Below are 16830 nucleotides of genomic sequence, written 5' to 3'. Positions count from 1 at the left end.
GGGTGGATTGCTGATGGCCGCTGGCAGACGCTGTACCAGAGGGACCGGGTCCTCTCCCGTGTTTCCAGGTTGTTGCTGCGGGGTCCCCTGCCTTGTGGGCTTTTGGGGCCCAGGCCTGAGTTGGACGTTAAGCTCTGAGGGGGGGCAGCCAGGCCTGCCCGGCGGCTGCCGAGATCACGGCCTGATCTCCGGGGTGCAGTCCTCCCCCCACGGTGCACTCCGCATGTGCCAGAGGACTTGCGAGGGGTGTGGGCCTGACCGCTAGAGTTCCCAGCTACAGGGGAGAGGGCAGCAGTCTCAGGGAGGGTCCCCAGGTGTCTTAACGGTCAGCCTTGTGGGGTTTATTCATAGGTTCCAGGGTGAGGGGGACACAGCTAGTTTGCCCACTCCCATCCTTCCAGTGAGCTTTGCGGAGTGGTCAGCCTGGGTAGTGGGGGTGACTACGGAGGCCTTGTGTGAGCGGAGGGAACAGCCCCGGTCCTTTGGGCACTTTCTACTCGATGCATGATTTGCGGGTTGCGAGGGCCGATTTATGGATTGCATCGGCATCGTTGCGGGGGCCGCAGGGGCCGAGGTTGTCCTGGTGAGGCCCGCCACGACCTGGGCCCACGGTGGGACACGGGCGGGCATGCTCGCCTGCTCCGGTTTGGGAGCATGTGCCCGTACTGGTGTGTACTTACTCTGCTGCTCCCGTGCCCGTATGGGTGTTGCACTATAGCTTGGTCGCTTCGGTGCCGTCCGGTGGGGACAGTGTTCTGGCTGCGCAATTGGTCATGGCCTGTAGGGGCTATCTGGCGAGGGTGGCTGGCCTGAAAAGCGCTCGATACCTTCGGTCGAGTTCGCACTATATAAATACGCACAATTTTCAGGCTCCTCCAGCGTATTTACGACGTACAGTTACAATGGGGTTTGCAGGTGACACGGGAATGTTGACATGTTGTTTCAGCAGGGCAAGCGTACTCTGGAAAGGTGATGTGCGCGTTTACTCAAAGGTCTACAATGCAGCTTTTGGCAGGATAGCTAGAAAGCATCGCACGTGGCATGGGGTGCGTGTCAGCATCAGCTCGCCTGTTGTACGTGGAGTGCGTTTATCAGAGGTAGTGGTTTGAGTATCTGCAGCAGGAGCGTGCCTGTCTCAGAGTTCAGTGTCTGCAGACAATGGAAGCACCTCCGATATAAACAAGCATTTCAATCAAGACTAACATTTATTGTATTATGATCAACAACAGAATTTTGGGTTTCTTTGCGGAGATGCACAGGCAGCGCCCTGTTCGCATGTCCTGTGGGCCTGCATCTTATTGTCTTAACAAGGTTTGGGACACGTGTGCAGTACCAGGGTGGGAATGTACACAATGCATGTGCTTGGCTAATATATGTTTACTTGCAGGGGCTGTGTCTTTGGATCTCGTTCCTTGCCTCGAAGGGTCAGGCGACGCACGTTCCCGCAGCATGTACTGGGACCATGGGTCACCAGCGGCACTGCAGCAGCGTTTGAGGGGCTCCTGGGCACAGGGCTCGTCCCGGAGTGCATTAAAACTCTCTTTTCCATTCTATTCTATGGCCGATCTGACACCAAGGCTAGATGGGATCAATGCACACCCACCACGACTAGGAACATTACCCATCACGCATCTTTCCTACGCCGACGATGTGGTTCTCCTAAGTCAGACGAAAATAGGTCTGCAACGACTCATGCAAGAACTGGCAGGATACACCAAACAGAACCTCCTGGAAATAAACAGTAAGAAAACAAAGGTCATGAAAATAACCCATCACCGCATAACATCGCCAAATTTTGTAATTGACAACAAGAATCTGGAAGTAGTGAACAGCTACAAGTACCTGGGGCTACATTTGGACAGACGGTTTACCTTTTCTGCCCATTTTGATACCATCGAGAAGAAAGGAATAACCTTATTACACGCATTCAGCAGTCTATCTAAGCAGTTAAAAGGCCCTCTTTTCACTGCCCTCCTAACAGTTATCAAAGCTAAGCTACTTCTAACAATAGCTTACGGCAGTGTGGTACATCATGGAAGGAGTGCACTGCTCCTAGATAAAATTCAAACGAGGGTGTATAAGCGTATATTCAGCCTACCAAGTGATGCCTCTCCTGCACAGGTGCGTCTTGAATTTGGCCTGCAGGCTCAAACATTGCTTAAAAAATACGAGACAGTTACATTTTGGTGTGGTATCTGGATGAACCGCTAAATAGAAATTAATCTCGCCATTTGGGAAGCCATGCAAAGCAATCCTAATTCTCAGTACGCTAAGTACTTAAAATTCTCTCTTGAAACAACCGAATTAGCATCACTGTGGAAAAGGAAGCTACCGGTACCCTTATTTAAGCAAGCTGTAAAAAAGGCAGCTAACATGCATTCGTTGATCGATGACAAAACCCCCTTAAGCCATCGCTCACACGCTTGGATGACCATACAATCTTACAAAAAGCCGGCACCAGCATCCTATCTAGGGCTTGCCTTCTCATCACACATTAAACTAAAATATCTTAGCCTAAGGATGGGAAATTTGCCAACAAATGCTGATCAACCCGGCTGGAGGTCACCAGGCCCCAAAGAGTGCGAATTACGTACCGCTGCTGTACAAGATATCACCCACATGATCTGCATTTGTCCTGCATTGGACCGGGAACGCCGGAGCCTACTAAAGCCCAAATTCAACGAAAAAGGAATACGCACATGTCCCTCTGCGATCTTACAAGCACTGTGCTCAATAGACCCACAATTCATTTGTCAAACAATTAAACATGTCATTAATTTTGAGAAGAAAAAAAGAGGAACTCTTGCGAAGAGCTAACATAGACTTGAATCTCAAGGTTTCTTAATTTGCACTACTTAATGTAGAATTGTTTTGTGAATCATCAAGTGCAACAAGTGCACCGTGTTTTTATCATTTTATTAACGGCTGTTTTAACCCTTGCACATGAATGTATTTTTTTGATATATTTTTAAATATTATTGCACTCGATGTTGTAACGGTTTTTACGAACTATACAATAAAAGATTTATACTCTTTTCTATTCCAGGTCAGAGCAGGTCATTAGGGAGGCAACGTCGTAGGTGGCCCTGCGAAAAGGGAGGAACAGCAGGAATTAAGAGCAGGTATGAGCCAAGGCTCGCACCGGCGGGTGGGAGCAGGGGTGATAGCACTGGGCCCCACAGGTGGGGCACCAGGAGCGTAATGAGTGGTGGTGTCAGAAGGGATGTGAACTTCGCGCCAAGGTCACAGCTAACATCTTATTTTCTCCCCCCAGCCCCCTCTTCATCCTCGCACGCAGAGCACACACTGAACCGGCCTTTGGGCACATCACGCCCCAGGTCCACTTCCACTACTGCACAACAGTGGCGTCACTAGGGGGGTGCGGGGGGTGCGGCCCGCACTGGGTGACACCAACACATGGGGTGACACCAATCTGCCCTGCAGCCTCGCCTCTGCTCTCACCTTTACTTTCGCTCCCTGTGCAAGCTTGTTCCTCATGCTGTTCACGCTCGCCAGCGTCTCGCAGGAGATCTGCAATGCTTGACTGTAATTTTCTTTGCTCACAAGGCAACTCTATAGCAGCCTAGCTCATCTGAGGGTGCATAGTTTCCTATTTTTCAGTATCTTGCAGTCTTTAGGTTTTCAGTGAACCAGTTCCAAATTTCAGCTTGCTCTTCACTACAGTGCCACCTGTTGCTCACACTCTTGTTTATACAAATCCAGGGAAGACAGATGGAGTAAGAGAGAGAGGGAGACAGAGGGAGCTAGAGGGAGTAATACAGAGAGAGGGAGCTAGAGAGAGCAAGACAGAGAGAGAGGGAGCAAGAGGGAGTAACAAAGGGAGAGAGGGTGCTAGAGAGAGTAAGACAGAGAGAGAGGGAGATAAAGGGAATAAGAGAGAGAGAGGGAGCTAGAGGGAGTAAGACAGAGAGAGAGAGAGAGCTAGAGTGAGAAAGACAAAGCGAGAGGGAGCTAGAGTGAGAAAGACAGAGAGAGAGGGAGCTAGAGGGAGTAAGACAGAGAGAGGGAGACAGAGGTAGCTAGAGGACGTAAGACAGAGAGAGGGAGCTAGACAGAGAGAGGGAGTAAGATAGAGAGAGAGGGAGCTAGAGGGAGCAAGACAGAGAGAGAGGGAGCTAGAGGGAATAAGAGAGAGGGAGCTAGAGGGAGCAAGACAGAGAAGGAGCTAGAGGGAGCTAGAGGGAGTAAGATAGAGAAAGAGGGAGCTAGAGGGAGCAAGACAGAGAGAGAGGGAGCTAGAGGGAATAAGAGAGAGGGAGCTAGAGGGAGCAAGACAGAGAGAGAGGGAGCTAGAGGGAGTAAGACAGAGAGAGGGAGCTAGAGAGAGCAAGACAGAGAGAGAGGGAGCTAGAGGGAGCTAGACAGAGAGAGGGAGCTAGAGGGAGGAAGACAGAGAGAGAGGGAGCTATAGGGAGTACGACAGAGAGAGAGGGACCTAGAGGGAGTAAGACAGAGAGAGAGGGAGACAGAGGGAGCTAGAGGGAGCAAGACAGAGAGAGAGGGGGCTAGACAGAGAGAGGGAGCTAGAGGGAGTAAGATAGAGAGAGAGGGAGCTAGAGGGAGGGAGACAGAGAGAGGGAGCTAGAGGGAGTAAGAGAGAGAGAGGGAGCTAGAGGGAGGAAGACAGAGAGAGAGGGAGCTATAGGGAGTACGACAGAGAGAGAGGGACCTAGAGGGAGTAAGACAGAGAGAGAGGGAGCTAGAGGGAGTAAGACAGAGAGAGAGGGAGACAGAGGGAGCTAGAGGGGGCAAGAGAGAGGGAGACAGAGGGAGCTAGAGGGGGCAAGAGAGAGGGAGCAAGAGGGAGCTAGACAGAGAGAGGGAGCTAGAGGGAGTAAGACAGAGAGAGAGGGAGCTAGAGAGATTAAGACAGAGAGGGAGGGAGCTAGAGGGAGTAAGATAGAGAGAGAGGGAGCTAGAGCAAGCAAGACAGAGAGAGGGAGCTAGAGGAAGTAAGACGGAGAGAGGGAGATAGAGGAAGTAAGAGAGAGAGAGGGAGCTAGACAGAGAGAGGGAGCTAGAGGGAGTAAGATAGAGAGAGAGGGAGCTAGCGCGAGCAAGACAGAGAGAGAGGGAGCTAGAGGGAGAAAGATAGAGAGAGAGGGAGCTAGAGCGAGCAAGACAGAGAGAGAGGTACCTAGAGGGAGTAAGAGAGACAGAAGGAGCTAGAGGGAGCAAGACAGAGAGAGGGAGCTAGAGGGACTAAGACGGAGAGAGGGAGCTAGAGGGAGTAAGACAGAGAGAGAGGGAGCTAGACGGAGCAAGACAGAGAGAGAGGGAGCTAGAGGGAGCAAGACAGAGAGGGAGCTAGAGGGAGTAAGAGAGAGGGAGCTAGAGGGAGTAAGACAGAGAGAGAGGGAGCTAGAGGGAGTAAGACAGAGAGAGAGGGAGCTAGAGGGAGTAAGACAGAGAGAGGGAGACAGAGGGAGCTAGAGGGAGCAAGAGAGAGGGAGCTAGAGGGAGCTAGAGAGAGAGAGGAAGCTAGAGGGAGTAAGACAGAGAGAGAGGGAGCTAGAGAGATTAAGAAAGAGAGCGAGGGAGCTAGAGGGAGTAAGATAGAGAGAGAGAGAGCTAGAGCAAGCAAGACAGGGAGAGAGGGAGCTACAGGAAGTAAGAGAGAGAGAGGGAGCTAGACAGAGAGAGGGAGCTAGAGGGAGTAAGATAGAGAGAGAGGGAGCTAGCGCGAGCAAGACAGAGAGAGAGGGAGCTAGAGGGAGAAAGATAGAGAGAGAGGGAGCTAGAGCGAGCAAGACAGAGAGAGAGGGAGCTAGAGGGAGTAAGAGAGACAGAGGGAGCTAGAGGGAGCAAGACAGAGAGAGGGAGCTAGAGGGACTAAGATGGAGAGAGAGGGAGCTAGAGGGAGTAAGACAGAGAGGGGGAGCTAGACGGAGCAAGACAGAGAGAGAGGGAGCTAGAGGGAGCAAGACAGAGAGGGAGCTAGAGGAAGTAAAAGAGAGGGAGCTAGAGGGAGTAAGACAGAGAGAGAGGGAGCTAGAGGGAGTAAGACAGAGAGAGGGGGCTAGAGGGAGTAAGAGAGAGAGAGGGAGCTAGAGGGAGTAAGACAGAGAGGGAGACAGAGGGAGCTGGAGGAAGTAAGGCAGGGAGAGAGGGAGCTAGACAGAGAGAGGGAGCTAGAGGGATTAAGATAGAGAGAGAGGGAGCAAGACAGAGAGAGAGGGAGCTAGACGGAGCAAGACAGAGAGAGAGGGAGGTACACGGTGCAAGAGAGAGAGGGAGCTAGAGGGAGCAAGACAGAGAGGGAGCTAGAGGGAGTAAGAGAGAGGGAGCTAGAGGGAGTAAGAGAGAGGGGGCTAGAGGGAGTAAGACAGAGAGAGGAAGCTAGAGGGGGTAAGACAGAGAGAGAGAGCTAGAGGGACTAAGACGGAGAGAGGGAGCTAGAGGGAGTAAGACAGAGAGAGAGGGACCTAGAGGGAGTAAGACAGAGAGAGAGGGAGCTAGAGGGAGTAAGACAGAGAGAGAGGGAGACAGAGGGAGCTAGAGGGGGCAAGAGAGAGGGAGACAGAGGGAGCTAGAGGGGGCAAGAGAGAGGGAGCAAGAGGGAGCTAGACAGAGAGAGGGAGCTAGAGGGAGTAAGACAGAGAGAGAGGGAGCTAGAGAGATTAAGACAGAGAGGGAGGGAGCTAGAGGGAGTAAGATAGAGAGAGAGGGAGCTAGAGCAAGCAAGACAGAGAGAGGGAGCTAGAGGAAGTAAGACGGAGAGAGGGAGATAGAGGAAGTAAGAGAGAGAGAGGGAGCTAGACAGAGAGAGGGAGCTAGAGGGAGTAAGATAGAGAGAGAGGGAGCTAGCGCGAGCAAGACAGAGAGAGAGGGAGCTAGAGGGAGAAAGATAGAGAGAGAGGGAGCTAGAGCGAGCAAGACAGAGAGAGAGGTACCTAGAGGGAGTAAGAGAGACAGAAGGAGCTAGAGGGAGCAAGACAGAGAGAGGGAGCTAGAGGGACTAAGACGGAGAGAGGGAGCTAGAGGGAGTAAGACAGAGAGAGAGGGAGCTAGACGGAGCAAGACAGAGAGAGAGGGAGCTAGAGGGAGCAAGACAGAGAGGGAGCTAGAGGGAGTAAGAGAGAGGGAGCTAGAGGGAGTAAGACAGAGAGAGAGGGAGCTAGAGGGAGTAAGACAGAGAGAGAGGGAGCTAGAGGGAGTAAGACAGAGAGAGGGAGACAGAGGGAGCTAGAGGGAGCAAGAGAGAGGGAGCTAGAGGGAGCTAGAGAGAGAGAGGAAGCTAGAGGGAGTAAGACAGAGAGAGAGGGAGCTAGAGAGATTAAGACAGAGAGCGAGGGAGCTAGAGGGAGTAAGATAGAGAGAGAGAGAGCTAGAGCAAGCAAGACAGGGAGAGAGGGAGCTACAGGAAGTAAGAGAGAGAGAGGGAGCTAGACAGAGAGAGGGAGCTAGAGGGAGTAAGATAGAGAGAGAGGGAGCTAGCGCGAGCAAGACAGAGAGAGAGGGAGCTAGAGGGAGAAAGATAGAGAGAGAGGGAGCTAGAGCGAGCAAGACAGAGAGAGAGGGAGCTAGAGGGAGTAAGAGAGACAGAGGGAGCTAGAGGGAGCAAGACAGAGAGAGGGAGCTAGAGGGACTAAGATGGAGAGAGAGGGAGCTAGAGGGAGTAAGACAGAGAGGGGGAGCTAGACGGAGCAAGACAGAGAGAGAGGGAGCTAGAGGGAGCAAGACAGAGAGGGAGCTAGAGGAAGTAAAAGAGAGGGAGCTAGAGGGAGTAAGACAGAGAGAGAGGGAGCTAGAGGGAGTAAGACAGAGAGAGGGGGCTAGAGGGAGTAAGAGAGAGAGAGGGAGCTAGAGGGAGTAAGACAGAGAGGGAGACAGAGGGAGCTGGAGGAAGTAAGGCAGGGAGAGAGGGAGCTAGACAGAGAGAGGGAGCTAGAGGGATTAAGATAGAGAGAGAGGGAGCAAGACAGAGAGAGAGGGAGCTAGACGGAGCAAGACAGAGAGAGAGGGAGGGAGGTACACGGTGCAAGAGAGAGAGGGAGCTAGAGGGAGCAAGACAGAGAGGGAGCTAGAGGGAGTAAGAGAGAGGGGGCTAGAGGGAGTAAGAGAGAGGGGGCTAGAGGGAGTAAGACAGAGAGAGGAAGCTAGAGGGGGTAAGACAGAGAGAGGGAGCGAGAGGAAGCAAGACAGAGAGGGAGAGGGAGCTAGAGGGAGTAAACCAGAGAGAGGAAGCTAGAGGGAGCAAGACAGAGAGAGAGGGAGCTAGAAGGAGTAATAGAGAGAGAGGGAGCTAGAGGGAGTAAGAGAGAGAGCGGGAACTAGAGGGAGTAAGAGAGAGAGCGGGAGCTAGAGGGAGTAAGACAGAGAGGGAGCTAGAGGGAGTAAGACAGGGAGCTAGAGGGAGTAAGACAGAGAGAGGGAGCTGGAGGGAGTAAGACAGAGAGAGAGGGAGCTAGAAGGAGTAAGAGAGGGAGCTAGAGGGAGCAAGACAGAGAAAGGGAGCTAGAGGGAGTAAGACAGAGGGAGAGGGAGCTAGAGGGAGTAAGACCGAGAGAGAGGGAACCAGAGGGAGCTAGAGGGAGTAAGACAGAGAGAGGGAGCTAGAGGGAGCTAGACAGAGAGAGGGAGCTAGAGGGAGTAAGACAGTACCTAGCACCGTACATTTCCGACAGAGGTGGTCCATGTGGTAAGTCGTGAGGGGGTGACACCATGAGTTACCCGCACCGGGTGACACCAACCCCGGTGACGCCTAAGTAAGTATAGGGGTAAAGTGGGGGCACGGAACACCTGCAGCAGCAAGGGACTTAGAGGTACTCCCTAGGCAATGCAGTGAATCCTATATGCTGATCCAAAAAATGTTCTCCTCAGATTGGTGGTCCACGTGGCGACAGAGATCAGCATGGATGGCCAGGGCTCCCCTCCCCTTTTCCTGGAGAGGTCCCAGGTGGAGGACTCGATGCCGGACACTTCCCAAGACATGCAATGGGTGAATTTCTTCGAGATGGCCAAGGTCAAAGGCCAGGCGTGGGCCAATGGCATTATGAACGCTTCAGAGCAGGAGGACTCTGGCATCGTTAGCAATTCCCTCGCTACAGAACAGCAGCCCGGCACTGTAGCAGGCCCTTCTAGGTCCAAGCGGGTCCGCAGGCCCATGATCAGGGACTTCCCGGCAGATCCGTTGCCGCCAACTAGAAGCAGACCAGTTCAGACCCCCAAGGAAGTCGTTCCTGCGCTGGCTGCTCCCCTGCCCCCGGGGCCACCCACCCCGATGGACAGTACCGCGGCCCCAGGTAACTATGCCACTAGGGACGAGCATGCCAAGCTCATGGACACTGTGAACAGTTTTATGTCACAGCTTAAAGCAGGTCCTGTTGGCCCCAGCCCTGCGCATCTGAGTAACAGTATTTGCCCAAGGGAAGGGGGCACGCTAGCGGCTGTGAGTATATGGTCAGCATGTGTTTGTGCGCCATTAGGGCAGCGGGGGCCACTGCTGCCACAACCCCGGCGGTGTCCAAGGAAGGGGCCAGCCCTCCCGCGGGTAGTTCTGCAAACCACACCTCAGGGGGAGATAGCGCGCCAGCACCAGTCTTGCCCCCCCCCAAACATCCAGCCCGGTGCCACCTCTGGGCACCACCAATACGGCAGCCGCTATTGTAGTGTCTCCTCTCGCCCCCACATTGAGTACACCGGCCTCCCTTCATACCCCTACGGTCCGGCAAGTCACCTCCGCCTCGCTGGCCTGGCAAGTGCCCCAAGCAGCCAAAGAAGGAATTTGGAGGCACGAGTTTATAGACATTTTTACACTGCTCATGTTAGGTCAAGAGGGCCTGGACGCCAGGAAAAGAGGGGCGAAGGAGGATGACAAAAAAGTAAAGTACCGGCCTTGGCCAGAGAAGAACATAGAAAACTGGCTCGAGGCTTTCTCCATCTTAGCCGCTGTGACAATGGAGATATTCCCAGAGTTGGGCCCCGGCCTGGTGCAGTACTCCAGGACGATACACAACAAGGCTATGAAGTGAGGAGGAAGTGGCTGGTTGAATTATGATAGGGAGTTCAGGAGGAAGATGCCCAGTGCCCGGAGATGGGGTGGGACCAAAAAGAGGTTCAGCTTTGGATGGATCAGATGGGCTCCGACACGCAGCAGAGTGTAGGCTCCCAGGTAAAAGCACAGGTGGGACAGTCTTTGTCCAGGGGGTCCTTTCAGGCAGGCACACGGGGCTTCAAGCAGACTTTTCGGGGAGCACACGGGGAGACAGAAGGGAGGTTTCAGAAGGTCTTCCCCGGGGACATGCCGCCTTTTTAACAATGGATACTGCTCCTGGGGAAAGACGTGCATGTTTTTGCCCGCATGCAACATATGTGGCGGGCCCCACCCGGAGTGTTCTTGCCACACGAAGCTGAATCGACAGCCAGACAGCAAAGGCGGGCAACAAAGTTGAGGCCATAAGATCACTAGTATCTCAAGCTCCCTTCCCCCACCCACCTCCTGGTCCTGCGTCTCACCCTGTCCAGTGACCAACTTCGAGCTAACCGGGGAGCTTTTTCACCATAGCTAGCTCCTCAGCACCCTTTCACACAGTCAAAGGCCTGTCCCCTGTCAGCCTGGCCAACATCAAGCCCCTTCTCAGATTGTACCCCAACAAACCAGACAGCTTGTTGCTGGTTGGTTTTAGCAAAGGCTTCAAGATCCCCTATGTGGGTCCCCTGGGCAGAAGGGAGGCTGACAACCTTAGATCAGCAAGGGAGCGACCTGATGTTGTTAGGGCCAAGGTAGAGAAGGATGGGGCCTTGGGCAGGGTGGCAGGTCCATTCCTGCAACCCCCGTTGGACAACTTTGTGGTCTCACCCCTGGGGTGGGACCTAAGAAGGAACCAGGGGCTTTTTGGCTAATTCACCACCTTTCATACCCGCAGGGGGCATCAGTTTCCCATGGTCTAGAGGAGGACATCTGCGCTGTGTCGTATTGTACTCTGGACGTGGCATTGGACTTAGTCAGGAGGGCGGGCAAAGGGGTCTGGTCAGCCAAGGCAGACATTGCCTTTCGTTTGCTACCAGTCCACCCGAGCAGCCATCACCTGCTAGGTTTCAAGCTGGAGGGCATGTACTTTTATGACAAATACATGCCCATGGGTTGCGCTGTGTCCTGTGCATGTTTTTGAGGCATTCAGTTGCTTCCTGCAGTGGGCTCTCCAGGAGACCTAAGGGGTGGAAGGGGTGACCCATTACCTCGATGATTTCCTGTTCATAGGGAGCGATGGCACGCAGAACTGTAATCAGGCCCTTGCGGACTTCGTGAAGTTGGCCAGTCACCTGGGGCTCGACCTTGCGCCGGGTAAAACAGTGGGTCCAGCGCAGGTCTTAACTTTTTTGGGGATTGAGCTTGATACCATCGCAGGGGAGTCCAGACTGCTGACAGACAAGGTCCGTGATCTAGCGCAACTAATCCAGTCAGCTTTGGGGCAGGACAGGGCCACCTTGGAATCCATCCAATACCTCCTGGGGAAACTGAACTTTGCGGCCAGGGTCATCCCAGTGGGTCGGATGTTTGCCAGAAGGATAGCCAGGGCCACTGCCAAGGTCAAAAAGAATCACTACCTGGTGAAACTAAGCAAATGAATGAGACAGGACCTAGTCATGTGGGCGGAGTTCCTGGACAATTTTAACGGCTCAGTAATTTGGAGGGCTCCCTGGGTGGGCAGCCCTGACCTAGCGCTATTTACAGATGGATCAGGCAGAGAAGGTTTTGGGGCCATCCTAGATAGAGAATGGTGTGCTGAGAAATAGCCCAACTCTTGGCACAAGAAGATGATCACGGCCAACATCACAATGTTAGAGTTTTTCCCAATAGTGGTAGCTTTTCACCTGTGGCCTGCAGTACTGGTGGCTAAGAGGGTCCTCTTTTGGTCTGACAACCTGGCAGTAGTGCAGGCCATCAACTCCCAGTCAGCGAGTTGCCCTCTGGTTTTGTTCCTCTTGAGGGAATTGGTGCGGGTGTGTCTGCACAATAAAGTCGAAAGCAGAGTGCGACAAATTCAGGGGGTACAGAACACAGTAGCTGATGCTCTCTCTCGCTTTCAGTGGAGCCGCTTCCGGGAGGCATGGCCGAGAGCGAGAGAGGAGATGACCCCTACCCCACCACACCTCTGGTTCCTGCTGAAGTGGAAAACAGACTGAGGGGGATGGGTGAGCTGTCCCTAGCACCCAGGACCAGTAAGAGATTCAGGTCCTGTGTTGCCAAATTCTGTTCGGTGGTGGGATCCTGAGAGGAAGGCGGGGCATTTCTAGAAAACAGGGTACATTCTTTCATGTTGTGGGCCAAGGACAACAGAAAGAGTCATTCTTGGATTTCAGGGCCATCTGGAGGCAGTCAGTCACCACACTGGACTAAGGGGCCAGTCCAACTCCACCAAATCTTTCTTGATCAGAGCAGCATTAAAAGGTTGGGCCAGGCGTGAACCAAGGGCACCGGACAATAGATCCCCCATGGACTTCAAGACCTTGCAGGGGATGCTGGACTGGGTGCGCAAGGCTACTCACTCTGCGTTTGAGGCGGCATTATTTGCGGCCACCTTCAGCCTGGCTTTCTTCGGGCACTCAGAAATAGTGAGCTGGTGGCTAGATCTAAGCATTGCAGGTCTGGAGTGGTTTTGAAGATATGGGATGCGGTGCTCTTGGGGGCTTCCCTCAAAATAACTCTAAGAAGATCTAAGACGGACCAGTCCGGGGAAGGGAGGGTGTTCTGGCAACACAGTTTGGGTGATGGCAGGTATTGCCCTGTGGGCCTGTTTGCCGCCTATCTGGCCCTGCGCCCGTCAGCAGAAGGGTATCTTCTTTTGCATGCAGATGGCACGCCCCTTACAAAGTTCCAGGTGGAACACATAAAGCACGCATGCCTGGCGTTGTCAGGCAACACTGATCCGGGCAAGTGTTCTGCAGTCACCATTCCCCAATAGGGGCAGCAACAACAGCATTCATGGAAGCTTTGCCAGCAGAAGGTATCAAACAAGTGGGGTGGTGGGAATCCCAATGTTTCAAGAGATACATACGGCCATGAGCCCACGAATTTTAATTTTGTTTCAGTAAACGGAATCCCGGTGACTGGTAGCAGTGTGTTGTGGAGTGTAATTTACTGTTTGCAATTTGGTGTGCTGTGGTGTCAATAAGCGTTTTTGCAACATCTCATTTCTTTATTTGCCAGGAACAAAGGTCTGAGTGTTTGGCCATTCTGGTGTCTTGAGACTGGCACAGTGGGCTGAATGCAGGAAGTGGAGGCATGGCTTTTCCAACAACGAGATAATTTGGCTGGGTCACCCAGGCATGCGACGTTCTTGTTATACATCGGGGGGGACCGACCTGACTGCCTTGGGGCAAAGGACATTGCTTCAAAACATGAAGACCACAATGTGCAAATTGAGCAACCAGTTGGAGACATGTGAACTTTGGTGGTCCGAGATCACCCCTTGGCTCCTGTGGCATGGAGCTCGGTCTGGGTAGGCAATGGAGGCTGCGCGCAGGAGGGTCAATGGCACTATGCTTAAATTCACCGAGCAGCGGGGATTTGGCTTCATTAGACATGGTTTGCTACACGCCAAATCCACAGGGTGTTTCGATGACGATGGGGTACATCTGTCCAGAATAGGTATGGACTTGTACTTGCTGGATTTGGGAGAGGCCCTAGAAATAGCAGGATGTCAGTAGGAATGCCGGCCTTGGTGGGGGCCCTGGCTGCAACGATCACCACACCCAGGGCTGTGGCGGAGTTACAGGGCGATCCAGGGGTGGAAAGGTACTCAGGGGTACCCTCTTCAGGAGCACAAAGGGTGCTGCGACCTAATATCCCCAGGAAGTCTTTGCAGTGGACCCTGAGGTGCGACGGTGCCCCGTCTGTCCTACGGGAGGTTGGAAACCTGTACAACCGGGGGTCGCTTGAACGCTCCGCCCCTCGTAGGGGGGCGTGAGTAATGGGGTGGACCGACGGGTCCTCAGAAATGGGAGGGGCTATCCTCTCACCATAACCGCTAAGCACCTATTGGCTAAGGTCACGATGCGAGTTGGCCCATCAGGTGGTAGGCCGCGAAGGGCTGCTTGCCTTTGGATCGCCTGTAAAATAACCCACCATGTTGTCATAGTTGGTATGCTAATAAACCTGTAGCAATTTTCTCCACGAAAACAGTCTCTTGTCTATTTTATTTATTGGGTATGATGCTGCTTTGGGGGTGATGAGTGTTGCCGATATTGGCACTACATTAAGTGCAGAGCCTGGCCATCTGAGAGACACTGTTTGTTGCTCGAGATTAGTGTAATGCGTGTTCACCCAATAAGCGCATCATGGTGCTGTAGGGTATAGCTAGTACAAGGCAAAGCTCACTCTGCAGCCAGGTTTTCAGAGATTTATGCATTTTCGCTGCCTTACTCTCAAGCCTGTCGAAGAGCTCCATTCCATGTCCGCCTGTAAATTAAAGACACAACTGCCAAGTTTTACCGAACAGAAAGTAGGAGTCCCCTAAACGTTGACGGACACAAGGTTAAGAGTGAGGCGGGAGCAGTCTTTTAAAAAACTGAGTCTTAGAAAAGAGAGCCATGTGCACCGATGGCTCAATGGACAAGGAGAAGGGGTGCAAAAATGATATGAGGAATCGCGGAAAGCTGGTGGATCCTGGCTAGTGCAGAAGATTTGAGAGTTTCATAAGTATTAAACAATATAAACAGTAGCAGAATCCTGAACAATTACCAAAAGGAGGAGTAGAACTCCTTTGGAGGCATTTCATGCACTGTAATTTACAGAGCTATACAAACAAGAGGCACTTACTGGCAAGGCTTTATGCACGTCAAAATGATGAACTGATGTATCAATCAGCATTGCCACTGGACAACTTGAGAATATCAAACTGTTCTCATTGTGACGAGCAGGTGTTTGAAGACTGCGCATCTATGGGTGTGGTTCCCCCACGTTCAGGGAACAGAAGGCCCTGGAAAGACCCCCCTGCACAATTGTCATTGCGATGAGCCATGAAAGCCGTCACAGTTTCTGACATTGATGGCGTAGGCTGGGACGGGGAAGTTGTGGCGGGAGGGGAACTCCACTTCTATTTCTATTTTCAAGATCTTGACTTCCGTGGTTATGATGAATCTGTCATCACAGTAACGTGTGGTTACGATCTGTGGCCTGAGCTCACATATTAACTAACGGTCTGAAATAGTACAGTCATCGAATGTTCCACCCCCTTCTGATTTTTATGGTAGTTTTACCTTAAAGAAAGAAATAATTTGAAGAAATACTTTGCATGGATGCTTTGTTCGTACATTTTTCCCTGCATTTGTGCATTGCCCCTCGACGATGTACAGACAACTCAGCACGCACTTTATTACTGACACATAAACACTTCCAGGAGCTGTCAATCCTTTCAGAGGAGGGGGCAGGGTTAGGGAGGTGTTTGGCTTCGCTGAAAAAAGTTTAGAAAAGTGGCAGGGGGTCAACACACAGTTTAGAGAGAAACAAAACAGGAGACTGCGAGTGACCGGTCATTGGTGCATCCCGAGAGCAGGCGCACGCGCAGAGGGTCATGGTGGACATGGTGTCGCGGTACTGAAAGAGGGAGAAATACAAGGGGGGGCCAATAGGCCCCCACGCAAGCATGGCGGGGCCCGGTCCCTCCCACACCCCGTCCCTTTCGGGGCCGCTTGCCCCGCCCCCTCGCCCCGGAAGTACTGGTGTGCTTCCGGGGCGAGGGGGCGGGGTCGCGGCGGCGAAAGGGTAAAAAGCCTGGGGAGCGCGGGAAGCGGCCTCTTTGTGCCCGCGCTCCCAGGCTCGCTCCTCGCCGCCCCACCGTGGGGCCGTGTAATTTTCTTTTTTCTTTTGCAGTCCCGCATGGAGAGCATCGCAATCAGCGGGAGTGGAGCGGCGGAGCCCGGGAGAGCAGCAGACGATGTCTCCCTTGTTCGTCGGGGGACGGGTGCTCGCTCCTCGCCCCGCCGTGGGGCTATGTAATGTGCTTGTTCAATTTCTATTGCAGGTGTGCCTCGTAGCTGCTAGAGGACTGCGGTGTTTTTTCATGGATCCGACGCGCTGCTGAGGTGGAGCGGGAGAACTTATGACCAGGCGGCGTGCTGATCCGGAGAACCCTAGCTGCGGAGGACTGATCCGGGTTCGCGCCTCGCCCCACCGTGGGGGCTGTATAATTGTTCTCTTTTCTTTTGTAGTCCAGCATGGAGATCATCGCAGACACCGGGAGTGGAGCTGCGGAGCCCGGGAGAGCAGCAGACGATGTCTCCGTTGTTCGTCGGGGGAGGAAGCCATCCATGATCCATCGCTGCTGTGATGCGTGGCTGTCCTGGCGGCGGCAACACCGGGAGCGCGGCGGCAGCACCTGGAGCGCATCATGGGGAACTACAAGCAGAAAAGTAAGCCCCCTGGGAAAGTACTGTGGCGCTTTGGTTGTGCTTCCGGTTTTACATAGTGACCATGTTCGAGGTTGTTACAGCCGTGTCGGTATGACACGTGCTGAGTATGTCAAATATCACTTGCGCTATGGGCACTTCGAGTGGCACTGAAGGGGAAAAGCGCAATTAGTTTTGGAAGGTCCGATTGTTATATGAGGCCTTAAAACAAAACGTTTTCCGTGTTATCGCCCTTCGAGCACTGTGTAAGACGCATGGTTTTCCATAGAAATGTAAGAAGTTTGAGTTGTAAAAAACCACAAATTTGCAGACGATTATCTCAGCCTCCTTTGCTCTAGTGCTGGCTCCTTGCTCATGCACTGACTTCTTATTTCCTCTTGTAGGGGGATGTTCCTTTATACCCCTTGCTCTGCGGTTCATATTTAACTTTCCAAATCGTTTCATCTGTCAAATTTA

At 52.9% G+C, this 16830-nt stretch overlaps 1 long non-coding RNA gene across 1 annotated transcript in view; it reads left to right on the top strand.

The window, feature by feature from the left end:
* The window catches only part of LOC144770069 (uncharacterized), a 72731-nt gene extending 57161 nt beyond the window's left edge, over positions 1–15570 (top strand). The window contains exons 4-5 of the long non-coding RNA XR_013598786.1: positions 3047–3122; positions 13175–15570. This is a non-coding gene — a long non-coding RNA (uncharacterized LOC144770069). The remainder of the gene's footprint in view (positions 1–3046; positions 3123–13174) is intronic.
* Positions 15571–16830: the final 1260 nt, after the last annotated feature.

This window comes from Lissotriton helveticus, chromosome 7 (genome assembly GCF_964261635.1).
Source record: "Lissotriton helveticus chromosome 7, aLisHel1.1, whole genome shotgun sequence".
NCBI classification, from domain to species: domain Eukaryota; kingdom Metazoa; phylum Chordata; class Amphibia; order Caudata; family Salamandridae; genus Lissotriton; species Lissotriton helveticus.
Note: the sequence above shows the minus strand (reverse complement) of the source record. Positions and strands in the feature narration are given on the sequence as shown.